This window comes from Hylobates moloch, unplaced genomic scaffold, assembly GCF_009828535.3.
Source record: "Hylobates moloch isolate HMO894 unplaced genomic scaffold, HMol_V3 SCAFFOLD_18, whole genome shotgun sequence".
Taxonomy (NCBI): domain Eukaryota; kingdom Metazoa; phylum Chordata; class Mammalia; order Primates; family Hylobatidae; genus Hylobates; species Hylobates moloch.
In genome coordinates, this window is record NW_026652293.1 from 23562641 (window position 1) to 23579665 (window position 17025).

Here is a 17025-nt window from a genome sequence, read left to right on the forward strand (position 1 = left end):
GAGGCGCAAGTAAATGGATTACATTTTTCTAAGAACATTTTCCAATCCTGGAAAGATCACTGAGAGAAAGACTTAGAGGCACTCTTGAGGCTCTTGAGACTAGGAGGAAAGGAAAAAGAGCCCAAGAATCATTAAAGAGTGATGATACTTAGGTAACCACATTGCTATGTGTTGAGATCTAAAAGTGCTCTTTTGTAGGTAAAAGAGAGAATTAGGAAGTAGGTCTCTTTTGATAAGTCCCATTTCCTGAAGTTGGATTGAGTTGAGGGCTCGTATCCTCTGGTGAAAGTAAACGTAAACTTTATCTGAAGAAAAATAAAATTGTTTTAGGGCTTAAATTATTTGTGGAAAGAATATTGCAATAACAGTGCCCACTAAAGCTGAAGAAATAACAACTTTACAGAAAGATGGTCATGAAAAATAAGTGCCTAGAATGAACCAAAGAAATAGAGAAGGAAAAATTCTTAAGAGATATTTAAAGATATATTTGTCTTAGGTATATGTTTACTTGAAGATGTAGAATGAGAAAAGTGAAAAGCCGTATTAGAATATATAAATAAAAGTGTGTACTTTTAAAAAAAGATATCAAACCAGAGTAAAAGTGTTACATGAAATCCAAGCAGGAAAAATAAAAGAAATCCATACATAGTAAAATTGCTGAAAGACAGAAAAAATCTTTAAGTCAGAATAAAATGAATATTTCAAAGGAAGATCAATAAATAAAACTAAATAATCTATTAACAATATTAATGTTGATAATGTTGGTAGAATATAGAGTAACTTAAAATATTATTTAAAAGTCAGGTTGGCAAAATAAGTCCATCCTGCTCTTCCTAAGCCGGCGCTCGGCAAGTTCTCCCAGGAGAAGGCCATGTTCAGTTCGAGCACCAAGATCGTGAAGCCCAATGGCGAGAAGCCTGACGAGTTCGAGTCCGGCATCTCCCAGGCTCTTCTGGAGCTGGAGATGAACTCGGACCTCAAGGCTCAGCTCAGCGAGCTGAATATTACGGCAGCCAAGGAAATTGAAGTTGGTGGTGGTCGGAAAGGTATCATAATCTTTGTTCCCGTTCCTCAGCTGAAATCTTTCCAGAAAATCCAAGTCCGGCTAGTACGCGAATTGGAGAAAAAGTTCAGTGGGAAGCATGTTGTCTTTATCGCTCAGAGGAGAATTCTGCCTAAGCCAACTCGAAAAAGCTGTACAAAAATAAAGCAAAAGCGTCCCAGGAGCCGTACTCTGATAGCTGTGCGTGATGCCATCCTTGAGGACTTGTCTTCCCAAGCGAAATTGTGGGCAAGAGAATCCGCGTCAAACTAGATGGCAGCTGGCTCATAAAGGTTCATTTGGACAAAGCACAGCAGAACAATGTGGAACACAAGGTTGAAACTTTTTCTGGTGTCTATAAGAAGCTCACTGGCAAGGATGTTAATTTTGAATTCCCAGAGTTTCAGTTGTAAACAAAAATGACTAAATAAAAAATATATGTTCACAGTAAAAAAAAAAAAAAGTCCATCCTATAAATTTATACCAAATAACATATGATATTCTAAAATTAAAAGTATATATAATTTTAAAGACAAAAATTACATATGAAAACAATAAATTACCATCAGTCATTAAAGGAAATACTGAAAAGCGTTAGCTAAGTAAAAAAAAATATATATACATATGTGTGTGTGTGTGTGTTTGCATATGTGTATGTATGTGTATGTGTATGTATCCCAAAAGAAAATTGGCGATACAAAAAGAAATAAAGAATAAATTAAATAGCAAGTACTTTCATAAATCTAAATAAGCATTTGTTGCACAAAATAGCAATATTAATATCTTATGTAATGTGAAAAGAAAATAGCAGCTTATAGGCCTGGAAAATGATAAAGGGAGTTAGTCTGCTCATATCCTTGAATAAGGGTAAACATATCAATTAATGTTAGAAATTTATAAAATTATATGTGTGACTACTATTCTAACAGAGAGGAAAAAGGTAATTATAAAAATAACCTGGATAAATAGAGGTAAATGCTATGTACATTGATTGGAAGAGAATATTGTAATTTCTGTCAAGTCTTTTCAAATTGCATTATAGATTCAATTCAAATAAATTTTAATGCTTTTTAGAAATATCAGCAATTTGGTTTTATAATCGATATGTAATTTCAGGTCTAAACTAGCTAAGAAATCTTTAGAAAGAAAAATAATGCGAGAAAACATGTGTTAACAATTATCAAGACTCAATATAAAAATTTGGTATTTTCATAAAAATACATGGTTGAAATTAATCTCTAAAATGGTTAATTGTGTGAAATTAATAGTAGTTTAGATACTAGAAAGGAAATATTGGTGAACTTAACTAGAAGCAGAAACTATACGCAGAAAAACAATACAAAAAGAGTTTGAGTTATATGTAGAACAATAAGATAATATAGATGAAATAGACAATAGAGAAATTAAATGTTGAATCTTCAACATTTTCTTCTATTTCTTCATCAAATACAAACGTTGATTCTTTGAAAGGATTCATACATTTAATAGACCCCTAAATAGTCTGATAAAGAGGAAAAACAAAACAGAAAAACAACAACAAGAACAGAAGACACAAACTATCAATAACAGAGATGTAAAAGGAAACCTCAATTGCAATCCTATAGACACTAAATGGATAATGCAAGAATAAAATAAATAAATTTATGCTAATTAAATTGACAAATGCAATGACAGATGAACCCTTTGGGAAAAAAGAAAACAATTTACTCAACCTACAAAGAAGAAATTTGGTTAGTTCTATATCCATCAAAAATAATTTATGTTTTTTAAAAACAACACAAATATACTTCTTATCAAGAAAGACCCATTCCCAGATGCCTTCTCTGATGAATTATTTTTAAAAAAACTGAAGGAAGAACTATTACCAATATTTCACTAATTATCAGAAATTATGGAAGAGTGGAACATTGGAATGCTTTCCAACTCATTTTATGGGAACAAAATATTCCTGAAATCAAAATACTGCCTTGTTAATTATAGAAGAAAATTACAGACTGATATTCTGAGAGATTCAGACAGTCTTAGAAAAGGGGGGTATTTCATTCCATTTCTTTGTGTCTCCCTTAATTCCCTCCATCAATAATTGTAATCTTCAATGTGCTAGTCTTTCACCTCTTTAAGTTTATTCTTAAGTATTTTATTCTTTTTAATACTATTGTAAATGGAAACTTTCTTATTTTTCAAATAGTTCACTATTAGTATATACAAATAAAATTTATTTTTGTGTTTTGATTTTATATCTCCAAACTTTACCAATTTTTAAAAATTCTAACAGAGGTTTGGTGGAGTCTTTAGAAATTTCTACATATAAGAGCATCATCTGCAAAAGTATAATTTTGTTCTTTCTTTTTCATCTGGATGTGTTTTATTTATTTTTCTTGCCTAATTCCTCTGGCTAAGATTTCTAGTACTACAATGAATAGAAGTAGCAAGAATGCATATCCTTGTCTTGTTCTTGGTCTCGTAGAAAAACATTTCAGTTTTTCACCATTGAGTATGACATTAACTGTGGGCTTGTCATGTGCAGATTTTATTATGTTGAGGTAAATTCATTCTATATACCTATTTTCTTGGGAGTTATTATTAAGAAAGAATGTTGAATTATGTTGAATGCTTTTTCTGCATCTATTCAGATGATCGTGAAGGATTTTTATCCTTCATGTAATGTTTCATATCAATTTATTTGCATGCATTGAACCACTCTTGCATACCAGAGATAAATTCAACTTGGTCACAGTGTACAATCCCCTTAATATGCTGTTGAATTTGGCTTATTCGTATTTTGTTGAGAATTTTCTAATCTATGTTCATCAAGGATATTGGCATGTAATTTTATTTTCTTGTGTCTTTGACTTTGTTATCAGGGAAATGCAAGACTCAAAATATGATCTGGGAAATATTACCAACTTTTCAATTTTTTGGAAGAGCTTGAAAAGATTTGCATTAATTCCCCTTTAAATATTTGGTAGAATTGAAATAGTCAAGAAGAATGTATCCAAATGCCAAGCTAATTTGAAGGCAGTTTCTTGATGAAGAATTCTTATAGAAGCATATTTTTTCATTCAATTTCAAAGCTCATAAATCTCATTTTTTATCTCTGTGTGAAACGGGTTAGGCATTTTCTCCACTATTATATTAATAAGCACATCTCTTTACTAATTTCTTTTCTTAGAGTATCTGAATTTGAACCTTCCAACATTTTTAGATGGATTTTTTCTCCTGTCTCACATAACTGATAATATTTAAAGGCTTTTTTGGTATATTTTAATTGAGTAAAATTTACATAGAGTAAAATGTGTAGAACTTATTTGCATTATTCACTATTTTTTGAAAAATGTGCACAATCCATGTGTGCAAGATGGAGTTAAATTAAAGTTGTATTGGAAAAGTTCTATCATTAGCTCCAGAGATGTCCAGATATTTGGTTTTTAATTATTGGTCAAGATAAGAGCAGTAGAATTTATAGTGCTGTCTAAAGTCCAAAATACTTCTATTGACCTTCCAAGGCCATTTTCTTTTTTTTTTTTTTGAGACGGAGTCTCGCCCGGCCCCCCACCGCTGGAGTGCAGTGGTGCGATCACGGCTCACTGCAAGCTCTGCCTCCCGGGTTCATGCCATTCTCCTGCCTTAGCCTCCCAAGTAGCTGGGACTACAGGCGCCTGCCACCACGCCCGGCTAATTTTTTTTGTATTTTGTAGTAGAGACGGGGTTTCACCTTGTTAGCCAGGATGGTCTCGATCTCCTGACCTCGTGATCCGCCCGCCTCGGCCTCCCAAAGTACTGGGATTACAGGCGTGAGCCACTGCGCCCAGCCCCAAGGCCATTTTCTTTATGCATGATACACAACTAGAACAAATAGCTAAGCTTGTCTGACATGATTACGTAGTTAAAGGAATACAAGTATTTCATTAGGATATTCTTTTATTACAAATAATTTCCACTTTTATTTTAGATTCAGGGGGTACCTATGTAGGTTTGTCACATGGATATATAGTGCGATGCTGAGTTTTGGGTAACAAATGTTTCCATTGCCCAAGTAATGAGTATAGAACCCTATAGATAGTTTTTCAGTCATTTCTCCTCTTTTACTTTCCTACTCTAGTAGTCACCAGTGTCTACTGTTGCCATCTTTATGTCCATGAGTACGCAATGTTTAGATCCTACTTATAAGTGAAAATATGTGGTATTAGGTTTTCTTTGCCTGCATTACTGTGCTTAGAATAATGACCTCCAGCTGCATCCATTTTGCTGCAAAGGACATGATTTTGTTCCTTCTTATGGACTGATAGTTTTGTATGGCATATATGTACCCCGTTTTCTTCATCCAGTCCACCATTGATGGCACCAGGGTTGATTCCATGTCTTTGCTATTATGAATGGTGTTGTGATGAACATAGAAATGCTTGTGTCTTTGTAATAGAATGTTTTATTTTCTTTTGGGTGTATACTCAGTAATGGGATTGCTGGGTTGAATGGTAATTCTGTTTTAAGTTCTTTAGGAAATCCCCAGACTGCTTTACACAGGTGGCTGAACCAATTTAAAATCCCACCAACAGTGCATAAGTGTTCCTTTTTCTCTGCAGCCTCACCAGTATCTGTTATTTTTTTGACTTTTTAATAATAGTCATTCTTACTGATGTGGGGTAGTATCATTGCAGTTTTGATATGCATTTATCTGATTATTAGTGATGTTGGACATTTTTCATGTTTGTTGGCCAATTTTATGTCTCAAAAACTGCCTATTCATGTCCTTTGCCAACTTTTCGATGCGGTTATTTGTTATTTGCTTGTTGGATTTTTAAAGTTCTTTGTAGATTCTGAATATGAAACCTTTGTCAGATGAATAATTTGCAAATATTTTCTCTCATTCTGTAGGTTTTCTGTTTTCTCTGTTGATGGTTTCTTTTGCTTTGCAGAAGCTCTTTAATTAGATCCCACTTGTCAATTTTGAGTTTTGTTGCAACTGCTTCTGAAGACTTTTTCATGAATTCTTGGCCAATTTTCAGAATGATATTTTTAGATTTTCTTCTAGAATTTAACAATTTTGAGATCTTACACTTAAATCATTAGTCCACCTTAAGTTAATTTTTGTTGATGGTGAAAGGTAGGGGTCTAGTTTTATTGTTCTGTATATGGCTAACCACATTGGGATGTACTGCTTTGAACTATTTTGGATACAATATTTCTACAGAAATCTTGGTGGTTTAATTCAGAGACATAAAATAGCCACTGTGTTGGGAGGCCGAGGCGGGCGGATCACGAGGTCAGGAGATCGAGACCACGGTGAAACCCCGTCTCTACTAAAAATACAAAAAAAATTAGCCGGGCGTTGTGGCGGGCGCCTGTAGTCCCAGCTACTCGGAGAGGCTGAGGCAGGAGAATGGTGTGAACCCGGGAGGCGGAGCTTGCAGTGAGCCGAGATCGCGCCACTGCACTCCAGCCTGGGTGACAGAGCGAGACTCCGTCTCAAAAAAAAAAAAAAAAAAAAAAAAAATAGCCACTGTGGGAGTAAGGACACTGGAGAGCTTGTGCATGATATGTCTCTAAGAGACTGATATTTCCTTCCTTCTCTTTCTCTTGTTTCACTGTATCCCTTGCTTTTAAATAAAACACTTAGGAAAGTATATTCTGTGGAGTCTGCTAATTCTTTCTAGTATCTGAACTTGGGAAAGTTTTGCAGTATGTAATTCACATCCATTCAAGATACAGATCCTCTCCCTCTTCACAGGAGGTTTCTTGTGAATATTCTCAATTTCAACACTTATCACTCATCACCTAGGATTCAATGTCCTTATTTCTTTCATTATACAATTAGTTTGCCTGTTCTAGAATACTGATTCAAACGTGTTTTTTTATAAAAATCCTACTGACAATGTGCTTACATTTCCACAATAACAAAATACATTAAATGTCCCACTGTGAGAATCACACAAAAAGCAGGATTAAATTTTAAGAAATTGTGATAATTGAAATAGCAGAAAAAAGATTTTAATAATGTTTAAAGACATAAAAACTAGAACTGAAAATGTGAGAATAACATAAAAATAAAACTAATTTACTAAATTTAAATTTTATAAGGTAACACTTAGCAGCACTATTATACTGTGCCAATATACTTAAATCTCAAAATTATAGTGCTGAGTGAAAAAAACAAAAAACAAAACAAGGCTGTGGATGGAGAAGCACAAAATCCTAAAATGCTAAATTCGATCATGTGGTATTTTAGACATGTAAACACAGAACACGATTTGGAAGACATCTGTGAAAATGTTAAGCATCCAATTCTTCAATTTCTTCCTTCTTGCATGGGGGAAAGTAATACAATTGGAGAAGGGTATATAACACTTTTTAACTATATATATAAAAAGCTTTACAACTCTAAAAATACTTATAAAATGACACAATATTTGAAAGTGTTTATAGTTGGTTTATCATTTTTATTATATTACTCTTTATAATATATTGAAAGCTTGAAATATTTCATAAAAATAGATTATTAAACTTTTTATTTGCCTAAATTAGCAAACATTAAAAATAAAATATCAACATAAAATCTAGTACTATAGAATGAGCTCATATGATGTGACAGTTTCCTGAGAAGTGAAAAGTTATGACATGGTATAACTGAATGATAGTTTAACATGATAACAGGCATGGTCGTTTTCTTGGTTGGTAACATTAGATGTCATTAGAAAAATATTTTACATTTAGGTTTTAAAAAAGTAGTGTAACTGCTAAGAATAAAAATGAAATGGAACACTTTCAAACAAGCAGAAGAGAAGTGAATATATTTAAAGAAAGTAACAGTGTAAGAGAAGAAAAAAACGAAAAGTTGTGGGTTGGTGCAGTGGCTCACGCCTGTAATCCCAACACTTTGGGAAGCTTGAGCTCAGGAGTTGGAGACCACTTTGGGCAACACAGAGAAACCTTGTCTCTACAAAACCTACAAAAATTTGCCAGGCGTGGTGACATGTTCCTATAGTCCCACCCACCTGCTTGGGTGGCTGAGGCTTGACAATCACTTGAACCTGGGAGGCAGATGTTGCAGTGAGCCAAGATCATCCAACTGCACTCCAGCCTGGGCAACAAAGTGAGATCCTGATTCAAAAAAAAACAAAAAAAAAAAGGAAAAGTTGTATATTATATGTATATATGAAATAATATGGCAGGCTACCTTCTGATACATTAATAATTTTAATGAGTAGGGGTAAGATAAATTACAAATCCAAACAAAATTACAATTAAGAAGAATTTTTTTTAAAAAAGTCCAGCCAGTAATATCTTATATAAAAGCAATACTTAAAACCAAAGCACTGGAAAGTTGTAAACAAAAGGATGAAACAAAATTACCACACATATAAGAGAATACATATTTTTTTCTTTAATATACATGGAATATTTATTCTACCTGATCATATCATGTACTGGGACATCAAATAAATTTTAAGAAAATCCAAGGAACTGATATGTAGATTATGTTTATTGAATGCAGTGTAATACAAACATTAATGAAAAAATTTCTAAAATAGTCCTATAGTAGAATATGTTCAGCTACAAGTAATATACTATCCAATCACTCGTTGCTTAAATCTTTGCTACTCAAAGTGTTCCATGGACCAGTAGCATTTACTTTCCCTGAAAGCTCATTGGAAATATGGAATTTCAGACCCTTCTCCAGACCTTCTAAAACAGAAGCTGCTGTTCAACAGCATCCCCGTAATTCTTATGGACTAAACCACCATATTATCTGACCTAGACTATTACAATAAGATCCTAATTGTTCACACTAGTTATAGTATTACTCCTTGTATGAGTCTGCTCTCATGCCACTGATACAGACATACCCGAGACTGGGTAATTTATAAAGGAAAGAGGTTTAATGGACTCAACAGTTCCACATGGCTAGGGAATCCTCCCAATCATGGTGGAAGATGAAGGAAGAGAAAGGGACATCTTACGTGGCAGCAGGCAAGAGGATGTGTGCAGGGGAAGTCTTTATAAAACCATCAGATCGCCGGGCGCGGTGGCTCACGCTTGTAATCCCAGCACTTTGGGAGGCCGAGGCGGGCGGATGACAAGGTCAGGAGATCGAGACCACGGTGAAACCCCGTCTCTACTAAAAAAATACAAAAAATTAGCCGGGCGTGGTGGCGGGCGCCTGTAGTCCCAGCTACTCAGAGAGGCTGAGGCAGGAGAATGGCGTGAACCCGGGAGGCGGAGCTTGCAGTGAGCCGAGATTGCGCCACTGCACTCCAGCCTGGGCGACAGAGCAAGACTCCGTCTCAAAAAAAAAAAAAAACAAAAAACCATCAGATCTCCTGAGACTATTCACTATCATGAGAACAGCATAGAAAAGTCCTGCCCCCATGATTTAATTGCCTCCCACTGAGTCCCTCCCATGACACGTGGGGTTTGTGTGGGGACACAACCAAACCATATCACTCCTAAAGTTTTTATCTGCAATGTAGCTAGAATGAATCTTTTTAAAAGTCAAAGAAGAATGTTACACCTCTATTTAAAATATTGTAGTGGCCTCCATTTCACCCACAGAAAATCCTGAGGTCTTTATAATGGCCTATAACATATTTCATATCCTTGTCCCTTACTAAATCCCTGGAATCAATTTCTACCTTGCTTTTCTTTGCTCATCCTAGTCCAGATTCATTGACATTTACTCTTTATATGACATATTAAGTATGCACCTATACTGGGGCTTTGATTACCTGTCTACTTATCTGTGTTTGAAAAAGCAAAATACAAAAATTTAATGTTATTTAATTATAATATAAATATGGATATAATATACATATTTGAGTTTCCTTGAAGTAATGAAACCAAATTAAGCAAAAAGAAATGGTTTGGTGTTACTTTGCTATCATTTAGGGATTAAATATACAATATTGATTATAAATTATTACATCAAACATTTAAACATTACGTGTAAGAAATCCTGAGCATAAGACTAAAAATAGTCTCCAGAATTTTATCCCCATTGTGCCTCCTCATTTATATGGTAGTTATCTGTGCCACTCATGTATATTTCTAGTTTTGGTCTCTCTGGGTCTTTATGGGCTTACACCTTCCTCTATTTTAGAGTTAGCTACAGTAGACCTCCCTTATCCAGGGAGTATACATTCTATGACCCACAGTGGATGCCTGAAACCACAAATAGCACTGAACCCTAAAGACTACATTTTTTTTCCTATACACACATACCTACATATAGTTTAATTTACAAATTAAACACAGTAACAGATTAACAACAATAACTAATAATAAAATAGAACAATTATAACATTATACTCTAATAAAAGTTATGTGAATGTGGTCACTTTCTCTGTCTCTCAAAATCTTATTGTACTCTACTCATCCTTCTTCTTATGATGATGCGAGCTGAAAAAATGCCTAAATAATAAGATGAATTGAGGTGAATGTCCGTGGGGTAACTTTTGCAGTTTGAGCTGTGATGACAAAACTAGCACAGATTTATTTTATCTTCTTTACAATTCTGTGAATAGAAGATTCATTTTTACCACAGATCTTAGCAACCTCAGCATACAATTTATTTTCTTTATTGATTCAGTTTTTTTTCACTTAAAGGATGTACTTTATGGCTTATCTTTAGTCAAATTGCCAGCATTACTACTCTTGTGCATTGGGGTCATTATTAAGTAAAATAAGGATTAGTTGAGCAAAAGCACTGTTATATTGTGACAGGTGATCTGATAACTGAGACGGTTACCGACTGACTAATGGACAGGGAGAATAGACAGCATGTATACACTGGACAAAGGAATGATTCACATGTCAGGCAGGACAGAGTCAGAAGGCATGAGATTTCATCACACTACTCAGAAGTTATGAATTATTTCTGAAAATTCCCATTTAATATTTTCTGAATGTGCCTAGAACACAGGAGACTGAAACCGTGAAAAGCAAAACTGCACCAAAGAGGGGGATGAGGAATCTCAACAGAAAAATAAGATGTTTAAAAATGAAAATTTAAAACTAGGAATACATTAGCTAAGAAATTTAAAAACTAATTGCTTATGTCATTTTTATTGATACATACTTTTAGCAGCAGAAATTTCCCTCTCAGCATTAGTTTAAATATACCCCATAAATTTGATATTTTGTTTTTATTATCATTAATTTTTAGAAACTCTCTAACTACTGTTTTTGTTTCCTATTTTACCAAAAAAATAATTGGTTAATGAAATATTTTTAAATTATAAAGTAAAAGACAGGTTTTATTTTTTTCATTTATCGTTTCATTGCATTGCTTTGTTTGTAAATGTGTATTTTATGGAAACTAGTTTTATTACTTTTTGCTCTATGATATGATCAATTTAGGGGATCATTCTACATGTTTTCTAGAAGAAGATATGTTCCTTATGATATAGTATTTGATATATTTCCAAGTATTTACTTCATTGTTTTATTTATATCTTTTTTTAAATTACTATACTTTAAGTTCTGTGCAGAATAGAATGTGCAGGTTTGTTACATAGGTATATGCGTGCCATAGTAGTTTGCTGCACCCGTCAATCCATCATCTACATTAGGTATTTCTCCTAATGCTATCCCTCCCCTAGCCCTCCACCCTGCAACAGGCCCCAGAGTGTGTTGTTCCCCTACCTGTGTCCATGTGTTCTCATTTTTCAGCTCCCAGTTATAAGTGAGAACATGCAGTGTTTGGTTTTCTGTTCCTGTGTTAGTTTGCTGAGAATGATGGTTTCCAGCTTCATCCATGTCCCTGCAAAGGACATGAACTCATCCTTTTTTATCACTGCATAGTATTCCATGGTGTATATGTACCACATTTCCTTTATCCAGTCTATCATTGATGGGCATTTGGGTTGGTTCCAAGTCTTTGGTATTGTGAGTAGTGCTGCAATAAACATTTATATCCTTTCTTGGTTTTTGTTCACTTGTCTGGTCAGAAATGACATGTTGTAGCTTCACTGTAAATGTCAATTTTATCATTGCAAAGGATTGTTTTTGTCTAACTTAATGCTTTTCATGGTGAAATCTCTATCATCAAGTATCAGGATTGGTAAATTTTGCTTTTCTTATTATTTATATTTTTCTGACAAGTATTTCTCCATGCCTACAATTTTAGTTTTTTAATCATTAAAGTATTTAGTATTTTTAATTCATTTCTGAGCATACTTGAAAATATTTTTCTCTTTGAAAACCACGTATGCTCATTCATATTTATTGATGACTATTATGTTGGTCTCAGTTCCATATATGATGTGCTGTGTTTCTTTCACCATTTGGTGTGTTCTGTTTGTTTTCTAAAATTGTTACTTATATGGGAAGGTATGTATTTTTATTCTGTGAATTTTCTATTTTTTGTAATAATTTTTAATTTTACCTTAATCTCCTACTTTTCTCATTTAAGCTTTTACTATCCGTCAGTTTCAAAAGGAAGCCTTTGACTCCCAAATGTTATCTAAAAAGCAGTCAATAAGCTTATTAGCCTTTCCCCTGTTAATCTCCTCCTTTCTACCACTTTTATTTATATCATTCTAGTCTGTCAGACTACATAATGCTTACATATATTTTCAGTCCATGACCCCACCTTGTTTAGTCTTAGCTCTGCCACTAAATATATACATGTTCAACATAAGTTTTCCCTACTATCTTTTTTGGGATAAATGCCATCTTGTTTTTGATTCCATGGAAAGAGCACAATTGTGTGGTATTTTTTGAGTTCTGGTGCAGCAAATAATTTTCTATAACCTTGTTACTTGAAGGACAGTATTATGGATGATATATGATTGAGTGGCACTTTGTCCTTAAGTAAATAGAAAATGCTTCTCAACTGTTGTCTTTCTTTATATGGTGTTTCTCAGTAGTTTCATGTCTGTGCAGTTCCTTTGCCCTTATTGGAAGGACAGAAAAGTTCTGGGTCTTCTTAAACTATTATATTATTTCATTTTGTCCGTAGCATCTAACATCTTATAATATACTCTACAATCCCCTGGTAAATCTTGCTCTTTTATATTTATTTTCTGCTTTCTCCCTACTAGATTGCAAGCTCTATGCAGGCTAGTATTTTGTTTACTGATGAGTCCTACACACTTAGAAGGGTGACTGGCATAGAGTAGGTAGTAAAATAATTGTTAAACAGTCAGTGGTTATATATACTGCTTTGATAGATTCAACCGCAATGATAGCATTCAATTTGGTATCGTGAGAAGTTTACACCTCATAACTATAAGTAGGTAGGAAGAAGGTCTCCTAGCTGGGAACAGATAGCATCTTAGAATCAACATTGCTAAGGTTCTAGTTTATCTCATTTTGTCTGAACTGCTACCTAGAAAGCAAGAATGAACTTATTAATACTGGTTCAAAGTAGTAAAAAAAATATGATTAGCATTGGCTCAAGATGGCTGTCTGGCTGTGGAAACAGAAAATCCAGTAAATGAGCTGGATAGTAGAATCAACACAGCTGAAGGGCAATTTGGGCAGCTACTAGATTGAATCAGTGAACTCCCTGAAAATGATCAATCTTCTAGCTTACATAGTAACCCTCCATTACTTTCTGCTGGTTTAGCAGCATGAAGATATTAAAATGGCCTGGGACAGTCTTGACATCCAATTTAATGGAAACATGACTGTTTCCTGTCAGAATCACTTCTCCCTTGAGAAAAGAACTAACTCATTGAGCTCAATATCTCGTAAATAGGAGGAAAAATACTTCAGCAGGTGTCACTATAAAGTCAAATGAGATTTTCTCACTATAAACTGAGACTTAATTGATGAACCCATGCACTCCATTTATGAGAGAAAGACCATCATATGAAGAGCATTAATGAAGGCATGTATGGCACCATAAGGACTGCATCATAACCCTAAAGAATTTTTATTCAAGATGGCTTCATAATTAAGAACGTATCACACCATTCCACAATTTTCTTAAACTGAATTTGGTTGATTAAACATATGGTTGCATCAGTGAACTGTGTATGTGAGCCAATTGCTTCTATTCTGTCACCAAGAAAAGTGTCCTTTGATAAGAGATGCTGTGTGAGATATTGTGGCCACGGATACAGTTTTCTTTATGTTTTTAAATTGTGATTCTGGCAAAAACACTGTGGGCAATGAGGAAATTCTGTACCTAGAATATACTTCCATCTCTGTGAGGACAAATCATTGCCCTCTTTATTATGTAAGCAATATGCAATCAGCCTGTCTGCAGATGCCTGGCTGATGTTTTTACACACACACACACACACACACCCCCCACATATATATGCGTATATATATATATGCACTACATATATATACTAGTGTATATATACACTTGTCATTCACCTTTGTCATTCACAGATTAAGCACAGAGCAGTGACAGTAGCCATATATATATACAGACATACACATATGTGCACCACGTATATATACAAATGCATATATACACTTGTCATTGACATCTACCATTTACAGGTTAGGCACTCAGCAGTGAAATTAGCCACATCAATCTGGTGCAAGAATATCAAATATTTAAGCCTATGCACAGCTTTCCTCTCTGTCATTATGCCCATTGTGTATATATCCAGTGAGCAAACACTGACATGACTGGGGAAAAGAGTGACTTGTAACAGTTTCCATCTGCTTATGGAAACCCTTACTACACATTCATACTCACTCCATCTGCCATGAGCATTATCCACTTTATAACATACGATGTTCATTTAACTAGGACACTATATCATTTTGGATCCAATTTGAATAAAATGTAAAAGAATTGTAATGGATAAATCTCAAAAAAATCACAGGAAACCATCTGCATTTTTCAAGAGGCTTGTGAAATATCTACCAACTCTTTTGGAATGCAACAGCAAGTGACTGCTGAAAGGAAGTCCTTGAATCTGCAATGCAATTCAGGTTCTTGCTACATTAAGGTAATGGGATACACAGTAAAATAAAGCCTGTGAATTTCATGGTCATGAGCCCATTGGTGCCACTAATTTCTACAAACTATGTTCATGGTCAGAATTACAGGTCCCTCTCTAAGTTCAAAGATATGATTTTAGCAGAAGCATTATCGGCAAAAAAGCAAACCCATGTGTAGATTAGTTATTTATATCAGAAAGGAAAAATTCACAGTCCATTTCTTAATAGAATGAATCCAATGTAATCAATATGCCACAAAGTAGCTTGCTTTTTCCTTCAGTGAGTATTACCATATCGGGAGCTTAGGTTGGCAGGTTAGGCACTATGGTAAATTAAAATTCGAGAATTGTGATTAATTGGGGAAAAAAATCAGGAGTTTTACTGAACTCTATATAAATGTTCCTTTGAAATGTGACTTTGAATTCTACCTTTCAAGCAAAGTCTACTTTTCTTTCTCTTCACTCTGGGCAGGTCTGTGATTTGCTTAGGCCAGTGGGATGTTAACAAATTCAGGATTGCTCAATTTCTACTTTTGGAACATGTCTGCCACCTTGTAAAGAAGCCCAGGATAGCCTGCAGGTGATGAAGGGCGTGTAGCCCATTTGCCCATGTTAATTCAACCAACAGCCTGGCAACTGCTAGAAATGTGAGTGAGGCCATCTTAGGTCTTCTGACTCCAGCTGACCTGTCAGAGCAACAGGAGTTTATCAGAGAGACAAGCAGAACCAGCCAATTCCTCTCAAATAAAAAGAAATGCCATCTAACCCACAGAATCATAAGTTAAGCAAATGGTGATTTTTATAATCACCAAGTTTGGGGTTGCTTACTTTTCATAGTAATGGATAACTGATAAAGGCACTCAAGAGTGACTAGAGTCAGATCATTGTTGTTGAATGGAAAACGATGCTGATGAATCCACAAAAAACTTCCATCACTATTGCCATGGCAGCTTTCCTCATGAGCTCATTGGAAAAAAAATTGATCAACATTCCCAGTACAAGTAATCTAGTCCAGCTGATTATTGAGAGCTTTCTCTGCTCTTCTTTGATGAGCATTTACATGAGACATGATTATTTTCATATTTTCTGACCACTCCTAAAGTTCCATCCACATTTATCTTTTCTAGTCTCTCTTGTTATCCATCTTGTAATTTGTTCCTTTCAAGCCTTTGCCATCTAGCTATACTATTATTGTTCATGACAAATCCCTGCCTGTTTAGAAAAGCTTATTAACTAATGAATCAGCATAGATCTATGTACATGAAGCAATCTCCTCTTCCAGGCAAAGTAGAAAACCAGGTATACAGCACAAAAATATGCAAACTACGACTCCCTTTACACAGTTTTTCAGAGCCACCCTTGAATGGGTGAATACTGTTTCTTTCTATGGGCCAGTGGCCCAGTTAATTGCACAAAACACTCTGTAGAATAGTGTGTATTAACCATGGTTCTAGCTTCTGAAAACTTGATGCTTTAATATCTGCCCTATATGTCTGACATGTCTTAATCTGGACAACCTAGTAATATGCTTGAGTCACATTGCCTTGAACTCCTGATTCCTTGTCTCTCGCTTACTCCTCCTCAGGAGCAGTTGTCCTCCTATGGGCATTCCTTTCAACTAATGTAGTCTACAACCCAAACCACCTTACTGTTTTACCCTAGGCCTTGATACACTTGTCCTAATTACCCCAAGGCCAGGTAACAGAAAACTAGACACAGCCTCTATTCCGTAGAGCCTGCTGAAATTATTCAAACTAGCCCATCCTAAACCGGCATCCCTGCCTCACCTGTTCCTTTCCATGGAAATCGCAATAACAGCTCTTGCCCACAAAATTCTCTTCTCCTATATTACTAGAGTTATCAACATTGGTGATTCCCTATGTACCCCCATGGCATAGTCTTCCTTTCTTTTGAAGTCTGATTACAATAAAGGATATTTTAAAGGCTCCCATTTCCTGATATGTAGGCCTTAGTATACCCCAAATTGTCTATTAATTGTCTATTAATACACAAAACTTGGAAACACAGTTCTAAATTATTTTTCTTCCTCAATTAAGTAGTCATATAGATTTCCCTATA

The 17025-nt window shown here is 34.8% G+C and overlaps 1 pseudogene; it reads left to right on the forward strand.

Annotated features, from left to right (window-relative positions):
- The first annotated feature begins 831 nt into the window (after positions 1–831).
- LOC116457739 (small ribosomal subunit protein eS7-like) lies at positions 832–1497 on the forward strand (annotated as a pseudogene).
- The last annotated feature ends 15528 nt before the right edge of the window (positions 1498–17025 follow it).